We start from the raw sequence: 13528 nt of genomic DNA on the forward strand, positions 1-13528 counted from the left end.
GGGAAGGGCTTGTGCTCAATGAGGAGAAGCCTGCCCTCCAGGAGCTCTGAGTCAAGAGAGACAGACAGGCAAGGGAAGACTTCCCAGTCCCCTCCTGCATGCTAGTGTGTGTTTGTACCCCTGCACAGTGCCACAAAGATGCCACTCAGCTCTACCCTCCTCAGACAGTGCTCTGTGTGTATGTGTGTACGTGAGCACACGCTTGCTCTTTTCTACCCTCAATTGGCACCCAATTCATTCATCGGAAAAGAGAGGTTTTACAGAATTAGCAGGAATCAGCACCTAAATGGGTGAAAGATGTGGTGTCCAAGGCTCCTGGAAGCCCAGAGGTGATGGTAGCCAGGTGGACCTTGTGATGTGTCTGATCTCACTGGTTGTTTCTGGTGCCCAGGCCCACAGGACTCTTTGAAAGGATGAGTGTTGGCCAGAAAGACTGGCTTCTACAGGGGGAAGGGCCTGGCCAAGTCTCCTTAGGTTATGGGGCAGGGAAGTTAAGCTCATACTTAGGTTTGGCTGGGAAGTTATCAGACAACCTTCTAACTATTTGCTTAAGTTGAAAATTCTGCTTTGGAAGAAAGTCTAATTTGTGCCTCAGCAGTAAGGAATAAACCCAAGGTGATGGTTGCATGAAGTGATTGACCCGTTTAGGGAGCTTTCCAAGCATGAAGGTTATCAGTATCCTATATGTAACTTCATAGGAGGAATATGCCAAAGTGAAAGATAGTTAATATAACAGCTGAAGCAGCCTATTTGAGGAGCAAAATTGAATGTTATCTACATAGTGTATCTCTCAGTGACATCACAAACGTTGCAATCCATGAATAATCACAGAGCTCTGTGGGCTAGACTGGCGCCAAGTTCTGGGGTCCAAAGATATTGCTTACATTTTACTTTTGCTTTTTCTCCTTTAATTTTTATAGTCTCATTTTCATATATATATATATATATATAAGGCAGGCCACCAAACCACTGAGCTAAATCCCCGGCCCTATAGTCTCATTTTCAAATTTAATTATTTCACTCACTTTGTGTTCATTTTGGTATATGGTACAAGGCATGATAGAAAAATATGGCAAATGCTTAAATTTAAAAATTTATTATAGTAAAAGACACAGTGTCATTAAGTCCCCTCTAAACACCCCCCCCCATTTTGAGCACAATTATCCCATGATTGAATGGAGCGGTTTGTTGGGAGGTGGTCCTTGGGCTTCTTGCTGCCCAGCAAGGAGAGGAGCTTCAGAGGCCCAGGAACCACTGGGACGTGCAGGAATTTCTCACGTTGAAATTAGATGCGATAGGAACCATTACCCCTCTACTCTAGCTTTGAGTAGGAAATTGTCAAAAGAATGACGACAAACCCAGAGACTGTGTGTCTAAGACACTCCAAAAGGTGTAGACCTCCTGACTGGAGCATAGCTGGTTTATTTGATTTATTTTTCCATTATATTTCTGTGCTCGTACAAAGGGAAGTCGTGATAACGCTAACAGAGCTAAAATGTTTAGCAGACACCCGATCATCTTATCACATCGTAGAACCATGGTGGGATGTCTTCTGGTTTTGCGTCACCCTCATCATGCTGTGGTGGTGGCCGTGCGCTCACCGGAGCTCTCCAGCTTATGCAGAGCAGGGTTCTGCGCTGTCTTCCATGAAAAGTGGAATTCGACGATCACGGCACCGTGCCTTGGGACACCCTAAAAGCCAGTATACACACAACCTCTAACTCTGGGACCCCACTTCGGCTCCCCCTCCAAATCCAGAGTGACCTCCACCGGCAGCAGTACTCCTACATTGATGCTGTCTGTTATGAGAAGCAGCTTCATTGGTTTGCAAAATTCTTCCCCTACCTGGTGCTCTTGTGCACGCTTATCTCTGCAGCCAGCAGCCATTGTGGCTTCCCTACCCCTTGCCAGTTCCAGGCTGGTGCATTCTGTGGCCATCCTTCACAAGTGCTTCGATTCTCCATGGACCACCTGGGCCCTGTCAGAAACAGTGGCTGAGCAGTCAACCTCAGGGTGTTCAGCTGATATTGATTCCAGCAAGCAGTCATTGCCCTATCCACAGCCAGGCTTGCAATCAGCTGGCATAGAAAGCCCGACTTCCAGTGTCCTGGACAAGAAGGAGGGTAAACAGGCCAGAGCCATCTTTGAAAAAGTGAAAAGTTTCCAAATGCATGTGGAGCAGAAAGACATCATTTATCAGGTGTATCTGAAGCAAATTATAGTCAAAGTCACTTTGTTTGTCTTCTTCATAACTTATGTTCCATATTTTTTAACCTACATCACTCTTGAAATTGACTGTTCAGTTGATGCTCAGACTTTTACAGGGTATAAGTGCTACCAGTGAGTCTACCTCTTGGCAGAAATATTTAAGGTCCTGGCTTCATTTTATGTCATTTTGGTAATACTTTACAGTCTCTCCTCCTCCTCCTACAGCTTGTGGTGGATGCTGAGGTGTTCTCTGAAGCAATATTCCTTTGAAGCACTAAGAGAAAAAAAGCAACTACAGTGATATCCCAGATGTCAAGAATGATTTTGCATTCATCCTTCATCTGGCTGATCAGTATGATCCTCTTTATTACAATTATCTCCTCATTCATGCCACTTTCTGAAGCAATCTGGAAAGTCCTCTTTTGTGATGAGTGTCTTTTAGCAACTAAAGTCTAGATACCTTGATGTCCTGAGTCAATTCAAAACTTTTACCTTTCATGGTCATTTTACTTTGGGGAAGAGCCAGAAGTCACATGGTGTCAGATCTGCTGAATAGGGTGGGTGAGGATTACTGTAATGTTTTTATGAGCCTGCCTTTCCAAAAGATTGTACTTGGCAGCAGCATTCAGCACATTTTTGATCACACCTCATAAAGACACTTACGAAAGGAGACTCCCAGAACTGTTTCATAAGGTAGCAAGAATCATGGGAGGTGTTTCAAGTGAGGGGAAGTGTTTTGAGGGCGTTAATGGCAATGTCTTTTACTGTAATAAATTTGAAAAATTTAAACATTCACCATATATTTCTATCACACCTTGTATGAGGTGAAGCTCTGAAATGATTTCCCCCAGTTGGTCTGGGTACATGTGAGTGGTCATTGAGGTCAGGTCAGAATTTTCCAGAATACAGGTCCCTTCAGAGGCTCAGGAGTAAAAGCAATTTTATAGTCAAAAAAGTTTAGGAACTGTAGTACTGTAGTGTAGCTACCACCTTCTTAGAGATTCACTGTATACATTACTGAAGCAGTGGCTCTGAAAAGTCTCGCAGTAAGGAAAGCTTTGTCTTATTTTGTAATTTTACTTGACTGTCAGCCCCATCTTTAAGTAACAAAGTACAGAATACTCCACATTGGAGTAAAGATGGTGCCAGGGCGACCTGAGTCCGAGGCTCTAGCTTTTGCACACTGATGGACCTGGGACTGGCCTGGACGTGTGATGTACATATTGCCAGTTCTGCTCCAGGGCCTGCAGTACCAAGAGTCCCGCCAAGAGCCTTGCCAAGAGCCCCAAGCTTTGGATTTCCCCTGGTAGGACATGGTGGCCTATGTGAAGCCAGGCTAAGACTACACAGAGGAACATTTTCCCTGGGCCTTGAAGGGTGAGCAGAATTATGTGAGGTGGCCCTGTGAGGGCAGGATCTCCAGTGACCCACACCATGGTTCAGAACCAGGAGCCATAGAAAGCTGTGTGAATAGGGATGCCTGTGGGGAAGCCAGATGAGGACACCAGCGGCTATAACGTGGGAAAAGGAGCGCATTGGCCAGAACTTTCTTACGGGCACTAGGGAAGGGTGCTCAGTGTTAAGAAGGCTCTCCTGGGTCTCATTATGACAGTCAGGACAGGCTGCACACGTGGACCTCTCCAGAGGCTTCTCTTTCCTTGGGGAGTCTACAAAGTTCTTTCCTTGTCTGAAACAAATAACCAGGGAGTTGGGGTGGAGAGAGAAGAGAATGTGGGACCTAGATTCCTAGGGATTAATTAGGGCCCTTCAGGGAGATCTGTTTCTTCTGTGGAGGCCAATTAAAGCCACTGGAAGCTTGGGAGATAGGAAGAGGGCAGTAAATGTGCTGAATGCTTGAGACAGACACTTCAGTCCTCAGCTGGGTTGGATCTCTAAGGAGTGAGTAGATCTCAGGGGCAGTAAAAGTAAACAGCAAAGACATCACAGAAATGTTTTCATCATCTAAGAGCAGCGCTTTAGGCTCTCACTGTAGGAAGCTCATTGTTCCCACCTCAGAGATCACTCACTTCCCTAGCAATTCCCTGGCACTGAGCACCCACTAAGAGACAGGCCCCAGGTGCAATCACGATCTCATTTTTAAAACAGCTTTACTGAGATATAATTCACATGCAACTAGTTCATTCATCCATTTAAAGCAAACACTTCAGTGGTTTTTAGTACAGTCAGTGAATTCTTCAGCCATTGCCCAAATCAATTTTTGTACATTTTTATCACCTTCCCCCAAAAGACGTCCTGTACCCGCAGGCAGTCACTCCCCCTGCCCCCAGCTCCTTCCAGCCATAGGAAGCCATTAAAATACTTTCTGTCTCTATAGATTTACCTATTCTGGATATCTCATGTAAATGAAATCATGTAATGTATGTCTTTTGTAACTGGATGATTTCACTTAGCTTAATGTATCAAGGTTCATCCATGTTGTAGTTCATTTATCAGTATATTTCATTTAATAAAAAATAGTTTTATTGAGATATAATTTTTGTATCATAAAATTAATTCATTTAAATGTACAATTTGGTATTTATATTACTACTATGTTAATTTTTAAACTATGGTAAAATAGATGTAAAATTTGCCATTTGAACTATTTTTAACTATACAATTCCACAGCAGTAATTGTATTCACAATGTTGAACACCATCACCACTATATCAAAAATCTTTTATTATTTCAAGCAAAAACTCTGTAATCATTAAACAAAAACTCTCCATCTTCCCTCTTCCTAGCCCAATAATTCCTAATCTATTTTCTACCTTATGAATGCGCCTATTGTGAGTATCTTATAAGTGTTATCACAGAATATTTGTCTTTTCACATCTAGATTATTTTGCTTAGCACAATACCGTAAAGGCTTATATGTGTTATATATAATATCTTTAGTCATTTTTAGGGCTGAATAATATTCCACAGTATGGAATTTCATCAGCTGATGCACATTTTCCATTTTGAATATTCTTGTTATGAACATTTGTGCAAATTTTTTTGGCAGTGCTGGGGATTGAACCCAGGGCCTTACACATGCTACGTAAGTATTCTACCATGCACCCCAGCCCTAGTGTACAAATTTTTGTATGAATGCCTGTTGTCAATATTTTGGGTATTTATCCAGGATTGGATTGTGTGGTAATTCTGGTTTTAATATTGTGAGGAACTACTAGATTGCTTTCCACAGTGGCTGTATCGTTTACATCCCCAGCAATGTTTGAGGGCTTCAGTTTCTCCATATCCTCACTGACACTTGTTATTCTCCTTTTTTGCTTATAGTAGTTCTAGTGGGCACGAAGTGGCATCACGGTATAGTTCTGATTGAAGTTTCCTAATGACTAGTGATATTGAACATATCTTCATATGCTTATTGGCCATTTGTGTATCTTTTTTGGAGAAATGCCTGTTCAAGTCCTTTGCCTATTTATTTTATTTTATTTTAATTTTCACTGAGTTTATTGGTACATTTAGGTATACAGTACAGTTACATTCATCAATGGGATCTTGTACCTTTACATGACAGATCTTGGTTATCATTTTTTCCCCTTACCCCTGCCCTCCCTTCACCCCCTTCTCCCTTCCCTATTTCCAAATACTTTATTTCCATTTTTTCATTTTCTCGTGTTTTTTCTTTTCCCTTATTTCCTTTCCCCTATCCTTCCCACTTCCCCTACACCGTTAGCCCTTTTCTTCCTATTTCACATTATCAGTTATAATCCTTTACCTATTTAAAAATTAATTTGTTTATCTATTGTTGTTGCAATTGTAGGAACCCTTACATATTCTAGATACTACACATTATCAGATATATGAATTGCAATATTTCCTCTCTCATTCCTGGGTTATCTTTTCACTGTCTTTTGAAGCATAACATTTAAAAAATTCAACAACAGTACTCCTGTAATAGTAATACATTTTCCAATTTATTTTTATTTTGTTGGTGTGTGTGTGTGTGTGTGTGTGTGTGTGTGTGTGTGTTATCTATGAGACCATGTTCAAATCCAAGGTCATAAAAATGTTCCTTTATGGTTTTTGCTAAGAATTTTATGGTTTTAGTTCTTATATTCAAACTTTTGTCTCATTTTGAGGTAATTTTTCAATATAACATATAATTACATACCACATTTAAATACAATTATACATTAAATATAATCATATACTATATTTATAATTTTGTATGTAGTATGTAAAGTTTTATGTCAACCTTTGTACAAAGTTTCAAATTCATTCTTTTGCATATCATTTTCCATTTGTCCCAGCACCATTTGTTGAAGAGATTGTTTTTTCCTCATTGAATGTTCTTGTCACTCTTGTCAAAAATAAACTGACCAGGGATGAGACTGTACCTCAGTGGTAGAGTGCTTGCCTAGCACAAGAGAGGTTGTGGGTTCAATGCCCAGTACTGGAAAAAAATGACCATAAACATATGAGTTTAGTTCTAGCATCTCAATTCTATACCACTGATCTACGCATCTGTCTACCACACTGTGCTGATTACTGTTGTTTGGTGGTAAGTTTTGAAATCAGGAAGTGTGAATCCTTTAACTTTGTTCTTTTTCAAGATTGCTTTGGTCCCTTGCAATTCCACAGGAATTTTAGGATAAGATTTCCCGTTTCAGAAAAAAAGTCAGTGGATATCCCCAAAGACCACCAGGGAGTCGAGTCCGATGCAATCACATGAAGAGTTTATTGCAAGCTGGAGACTGGACTCCCGGACCTCACCGATGTAGCGGATTCATACCGAAAGCCCCGAACCCGATTTCACACAGGCTTTTTATCCGCAAAGAAGCAGAACTAGGGGCTTTCTAGATGGGTCAGTGCCTGATTGGTTAACATTTTGAAAATGCAGGCAGGGGACAAAAGTCTGCTGACTTGAGTTGGTGGTCAGCAGTCATATACTCGGCAGTCACACATTGATAATTAACAGATACCTATAGGATGGTTTAAAGGCCATCAAGACCTTTCGGATGAGCAAACAGTTCAATAATTAACGTGGGGCCTCTATGTATTTCATAGTCTAGAACCATTAACTTACACGTTAATCAGGTTCCGGACTTCAAACAGTACAAGATCACCTTACATTTTTAAGCCAGGAATAGAACAAAGGTCGGAGCTATGGCTACAATGGGAGGGGTTAGAGCACTGTCTCCTAGGCCCTTTGTCATTTAGCATGGGCTTGTAATTTGGTCAAAATGGCGCCTTGGGTTTTTCCAGTAACTGGGTAGTGACCTGATCACAGAATGGAGTAACTTTTTGAAAATGGAGTCAGTTTGGGCTCTATAGAAGAATTGTTTTGCAACATATAGAATTCTTAGTTGACAGATGTTTTTTCTTTCATTACTTTAAAAGTGTCATTCTATCGCCCCAGTCTCCATGGCTTCTGATGAGAAATTAGCTCCAAGAATTCATCTGATTCACTATTCTCGCAGTGCAACTGGAAAACTATGATGTGCTCACCTTTCACCCCCACCCCAGATTATTATAATCTTTGAATGAGGAAAGCAATGTGAAAGTGATGTACCTGAAGTGACACTGTGAACTAGGTCTGTCACTCATATCTGATGGTTTATTTCATTATAGCACTGTGCATGTGGTAATTCTCTTGTTGCTATATTTTATTTGTTGTCTTCTTATTTGTTGTGCTTTCGCTGAATGTAGACTCCATAAGAACAGAATCTTTGTATTGGTTGTATATTCCTATGTCTAGCTTTTATCATAGGTATTTGTTGGATGAATGAATGATTATAAATTTGATTCAAATGAAAGACCAGCAGGGAAAGTGGTTAATGCAGAATGTTCCCTGAAGGCAGCTTCTATTTAAGAGCTTTGAGACCTTTCTATCTTTAAACATCTTTTACCATCCTAGTGGGTTAGGTTAAGAACAACTCTTAATGATATTTTGGTCCAAGTCTCTCATCTTACAGAGAGAACTTAGCCTCAAAGATGGGTGAGACACCTAACAAAGCTTTAATAAAGCTTAATTGGGATCCAGATGTACTATCCAGCATTTGAAGGTATTATAGAGCATCGTCATTGTGGAATATTAGGGTCTCTAATGTCATTTAGGATGTGAAACTGTGGAATTAGAGAAGCCAGATTATGGCACTGTTAGAAGCAAGATTGATAACACTTTTATTTCCATTGTTTTTACTGAAAAATTTGCTGCTTGCGTATAAAAGTTGTTCATGAGAATTTGTCTCTTTTCCTCCTGCTGTTTTAAGAGTTTTTATTGTTCTTTGGTTTGTAACAGCTTCACTATGTTAAGCTGTGAAGGTTAATTTTAATTGCTAACTTGATTGGCTTGAGAGATGTGTAGAAGATTAGTAAAGCACACTTCTGGGCGTATCTGGGTGGGCCATGGGCACATGACCTTGGGGATTATACCTGGTCCCTGGGTTCCTACCTGGCTTTTCTTTGCTCTCTGCTTCCTGGATGCCATGAGGTCAGCAGCTTTCTTCCGCCATGTGCCTCCACACATGCCTTGGAGGCAGCTGAGCATGGACTGAAACCACTGAAACCGTGAACCAAAATAACACTTTTCTCCTTTGTGTATGTCAGGAGTTTTAGTCTATCAATGGAAAGGTGGTTAATACATATGCCCATCTATCTTGATTTGAATTTGTAAGTTTACTTGAATATGTAGTGTTTTTAGTTAGAACTAGAAAATTCTTAATCATTAGCTCTTTGAATATTGATCTTCCCAATTTCTTCTGTCTACCGCAGTTGAGCTCAGTGCTAGACCTTTTCTCCGTTCTATAAAGCTCTTATATTCTCTTCAGTATCTGTCATGCTTTCGTTTCACTGTACTTAATTCTAAGTATTTTATCCTGACATAGTTACAGATCACTTACTTTTTTCTTCAGCTATCTAATTGTTGTTAGACCCATCCTTTAAATTTTAGGTTCAGTTGTTGTATTTTTAAATTTTAGAATCATTATTTGATTCTTTATCCTAGTTTCTCTATTGAAATTCACCATCTTCATGAGTTTAAAATATTTAACATTAAATATACCCTTTTCTTTGTTCTTTCCTTCTTAATTGTAGAGCTTTTTTCAGAGTGGCTTTTAAATTTCCTAGTCTATTACTAAGTCATTGTCTCCTGGAAGCATTTGCTTATCATTGTAGTATCTGGTAATGCATGTGAAGGAAGGTCAGATCCAAACTGCTTAAGTCCCGATTAGCTCAGAACATGGAGAGTAGAGAAACACCAGATTAGAGAAAGGCATAATTAACCATTTCCTCCCTGAGAAAATAACTCCTCAGAAGGCTGAGTCATCTCTCTTTGTGCCTTAGGAAGAGGTAGTATTAGGGTAAGACTGAATTTAGACTGTAATTAATCACTTCTAGGGGTTTGGAGGGGAAGAGTACTCAGACAAATGCCTATACTTAGTTACCTACATTTCTGTTTCTAAGTTTCTCAGAAGTGCTTCTGTATTACCATTATTTTGCTTCTGTGGTCAGAAATTGAGTTCCAAGTTGCTGCTGATGTAGGCAGCAGGAGTAGTTTGTTCTAAGACAATGGGTTGAGGTAGGGAGAAGTCAAAGCAGAATTCCGATGGTTCCCATATTGTTTTGTCCTACAGTCTTTCAAGTTTACTCTCTGTCCAAAGCTAATGCTCCCACCCTAGGATGTACCAGTTCCAAATAGGCCCCATCACAGAAGGCTTACAGTTTTCCATGTATCCCAGCCTTTCCCTCTGTGGCTCTCAGATTGAGGCTGCAGGAGGAAGCCAGCAGTTTGCTACTCCAATGACTGCATTAGAAATGCTTTATTTACTTTCAAAATGAAGTTTTTCTTAATACACAAGGAAGTCCTATTAAATTATAAGTCCTTACATTTTATTTTAATTAAATTTAATAGAAGGGAAAGAAACAAAAGTGAAGCTGATGAAACCTCAGAACTTAAGATAGATGTACCTTCAGTTCAAGAGCTATTAACTCCTAAAAGAAAGCATAAGAATTAAGAAATAAAAAACTTATAATAAAACATTAAAAGATTGATCATTATTTTTTAATTTATTATTTTAATTTTAGAAGACATTAACCTTATATACCCGTTCTCATTTCCCTTTGATCTTCAAATTAGTTATATCATTGATTTTACTTTGTCAAAATTTAGATTTATTTTTATTCTGTCTTTATAATTCCCAAAGTTCTTTAGCCTTGATTCTATATTTAAGCAGATTATTTAGTGCCTATCACTGTCCTTATTTCACTGTTTCTCACTTCTATAACTCTATTTTGACTCATTTATTGTGTGTCTGGATTTATTTCCATAGTAGGTTTTTAATGAAGAGCTCTCAGGTGCTGCACGACTCAAGTTCCTTCACATTTGAGAGCCTCTCTGTTGCCTTTAGGCTTGAATGACTTTGGAGACATTGTTCCATTGTGTTGTGACATTAAATGATGCTGAGGAGAAGACTTTTTTCTTCTTATCAGCTTGAAATATTTTTCTTTATCCTTGATATTTGATAACTTAATCAAGTTATTTATAGGCATTGATCTTCCTGCACTGATTTTTCTTGAAATATGCTATACAATTTAATGCTGCAAAATTACTTATTTCATGGCACTTTCCTGCTATTTATCTTTGAATACTCTTTCCATTCCATTCATTGGGATCTCTGCTTCAAGGACATCAAATAACCTTGTGATAATCATTTTTGTTTCATACCTATTATCTTTCCTTCATTTAGGTATTGTGGAACAGTCTCTCTCTCTCTCTCTCTCTCTCTCTCTCTCTCTCTCTGTTTGATCCCTGGACTTATCAATAAATTAAACCAAAAGAGAGTTAGAAAACCAATCAATCAACCTCCACTGGTGACCGGCTATCTACCATAAAATTTAGTCAGTTATAAAATGTAGTCTTTGTTCTGTGTCAGAGTTTGTGCTGAGCCCTAAGGTCTGAGATGACTCATACTTGGTCTCCACCGCCAAGCCTTGCAAGATGATGAGAGGACACAGGTATATTCAGAGGATGGAGCAGAATTGTGAGAAGCAAGTAGTCTAAGAGGAAAATAGGGCCCATGATTAAATAAGAAAGTTTATATATATATACATATATATACATATATATATGTATATATACATATATATGCTCATGTATTTATGTATATACATATATAGGCATATATGTATTATATATCAGATATTACAATGTATGATATATTATGTATGTATTATATATTTATATTTTATACACGTGTGTGTGTGTGTGTGTGTGTGTGTGTGTGTGTGTATTTAGTATCAGATCTCTGGGGGTGGTAAAAGGCCATAATGGGAAATAAAATAAGAAGTTAGTGTCTTGAGGATGTTAATGCTAGGTTGGGGAAGTGCAAGATTGTTTGGAGGAAGGGATTGAGATAGTGGCTATGAAAAGGTGATGGAGCTGGCTGTGTAACTATGGGGCACTTAAGACTATTGCCAGTCTCAGTCTCCTGAATGCTTTCCCTTTCCTCTTCCACAGTCTTCTTAGGCTGCATTTCTTACTCCCAGGTTTTTCTTCTTCTCCATCAGCTGCTTGTCCTGGCAATTTTGCCTTCACAGCTGGTCCTGATTTTTTTGTCTCAAAGTCCATCAAGTCAGGCAGCCCTGCAGATTCTTCTCTTATCTCTATTTTCCTATGGGAGAATATCTGTGGTGGTTGTGAGTAGGAGAAAGGAACAAGCAAAATATTTTCTTCTGCATTTCACCATCTAAAAATGGTGCCAGAAAGATAGCCTCAGGTAAAAAGAGGCTTGCATCAGGAGAGAAAAGACAAAGACACCAAGAAGGCCTTTATATCACAGTGATCTTTCAAACTGTGTTCTACACTTATTGTGGTTCCAGTTATCCTGCCTTGGGTAGGACTCGGCCTGACTCATCCTCCATCCAGGACAAAGGAGCCATGCTGTTGGCCGGCTCTGACCACTGAATGGCTCTGAACACTGAGAAAGGAGTAGGCACAAAGGAGCGTCAGATGAACCAAAATACCTTTGGTCACAAAGGAGAGAAGCCCAACTCCACCTAGCTGTACCTCTCAGGGTCTTACTTGCAAATATCAGAAAACAACTCTGCCTTGCTTCATCAGCAGAGTTTTCCTAAAGGATATTAGTGGGTAATTTACAAAATTTCTGATTCTTTACTATTTTGTTCATGGAGTGCTAATCTCCCTATTCTTCCTGTGGAGTTAAGGGAGGGGCATTTAGTGAGCAGATGTAGCTTGATGGAAAAACAAAAACAAAAACAAAAAGGACTTCAGCTAGGAGACGTGGGCTGTAGCTCCAGTTTTTCCTTAATTTACTCTGAAGCCTTAGGAAATGTGTATTCTCTGTCTGTGGGCCTGAGTATATCTTTCTAATGGGGTGATTGTTTAGAAAGGGGAGGAAACTAGTGCTGAGTGGTGCTTTGTGCCAGGGATTGACTGATTCATTAAGGCACTCCTGGGTGCCAGGCCCTAGGAGAGGGTTGGGGATACAGGCATGAGAAAGTCAGGCCCAGTTCCTGTCCTCTCCTCTAATGAAGAATACATGCAAATAACAAATTCATAATAATTCAGTCTGTAGGGTCACAGTGCAGAATCTCTATACTAGCTAGAAACTAGTTTTCTTTTTTAGCATATACTAAGAAAAGCTTTTAAAAGACTTTCATAATAGTAATATAACTAATGGAGTTTATAGTACTGAAAGTTACAACAATTTTTGTTTCAAAAATTAAAATCCTGGATGGGAGACATAAAAAAGACAAATAACTAGAGAGCTATATCGAATAAGTGAAGGAGTATACAATGTAATCTCTCCACATTATTGGTAGATTTAAATTTTTTTTTTGTTTTTTTGAGACAGGACTCTCTTAGTAGTTCAGGTTGGCCCTGAACTCACTATGTAGCTCAAGCTAGCCTTGAACTTACAGTGATCCTCCTGCCTCTGCCTCCCAAGTGCTGGGATTACAGGCATGGGCCACCACACCGGGCTGTTGCTAAATTTTTGAGGGAGCTTACAAACATATTCCAAAATTTATTTATTTATTTATTTATTTATTTATTTATGTATGTATTATTAAGGAACGATAAAAGTATATTTTCTTTTTTATTTATTTATTTTTTCTTTTTATTGAGTTTATTGGCATAATCTAGGTATACAATAGTTACATTCATCATTGGGATCCTGTACCTTTACATAATAGGTCTTGATTCTCATTTTTTTTCCCCTTGTCCCTGCCCTCCCTTCATCCTCTCCTCCCCTCTCCATTTATAAACACTTTATTTCCATTTTTTCAGTTTCTCATATTTTTTTCCTCTCCCTTATTACCTTTCCCCCACCCGCTTTCCGCTTTCCCT

The 13528-nt window shown here is 39.2% G+C and overlaps 1 pseudogene; it reads left to right on the top strand.

Moving 5' to 3' along the window:
* Nucleotides 1-1346: 1346 nt before the first annotated feature.
* LOC104847779 overlaps nucleotides 1347-13528 on the top strand; it is a 17092-nt pseudogene continuing 4910 nt past the window's right edge.

The sequence above is a fragment of the Fukomys damarensis genome, unplaced genomic scaffold (genome assembly GCF_012274545.1).
Source record: "Fukomys damarensis isolate Sample0158 unplaced genomic scaffold, DMR_v1.0_HiC HiC_scaffold_16, whole genome shotgun sequence".
NCBI classification, from domain to species: domain Eukaryota; kingdom Metazoa; phylum Chordata; class Mammalia; order Rodentia; family Bathyergidae; genus Fukomys; species Fukomys damarensis.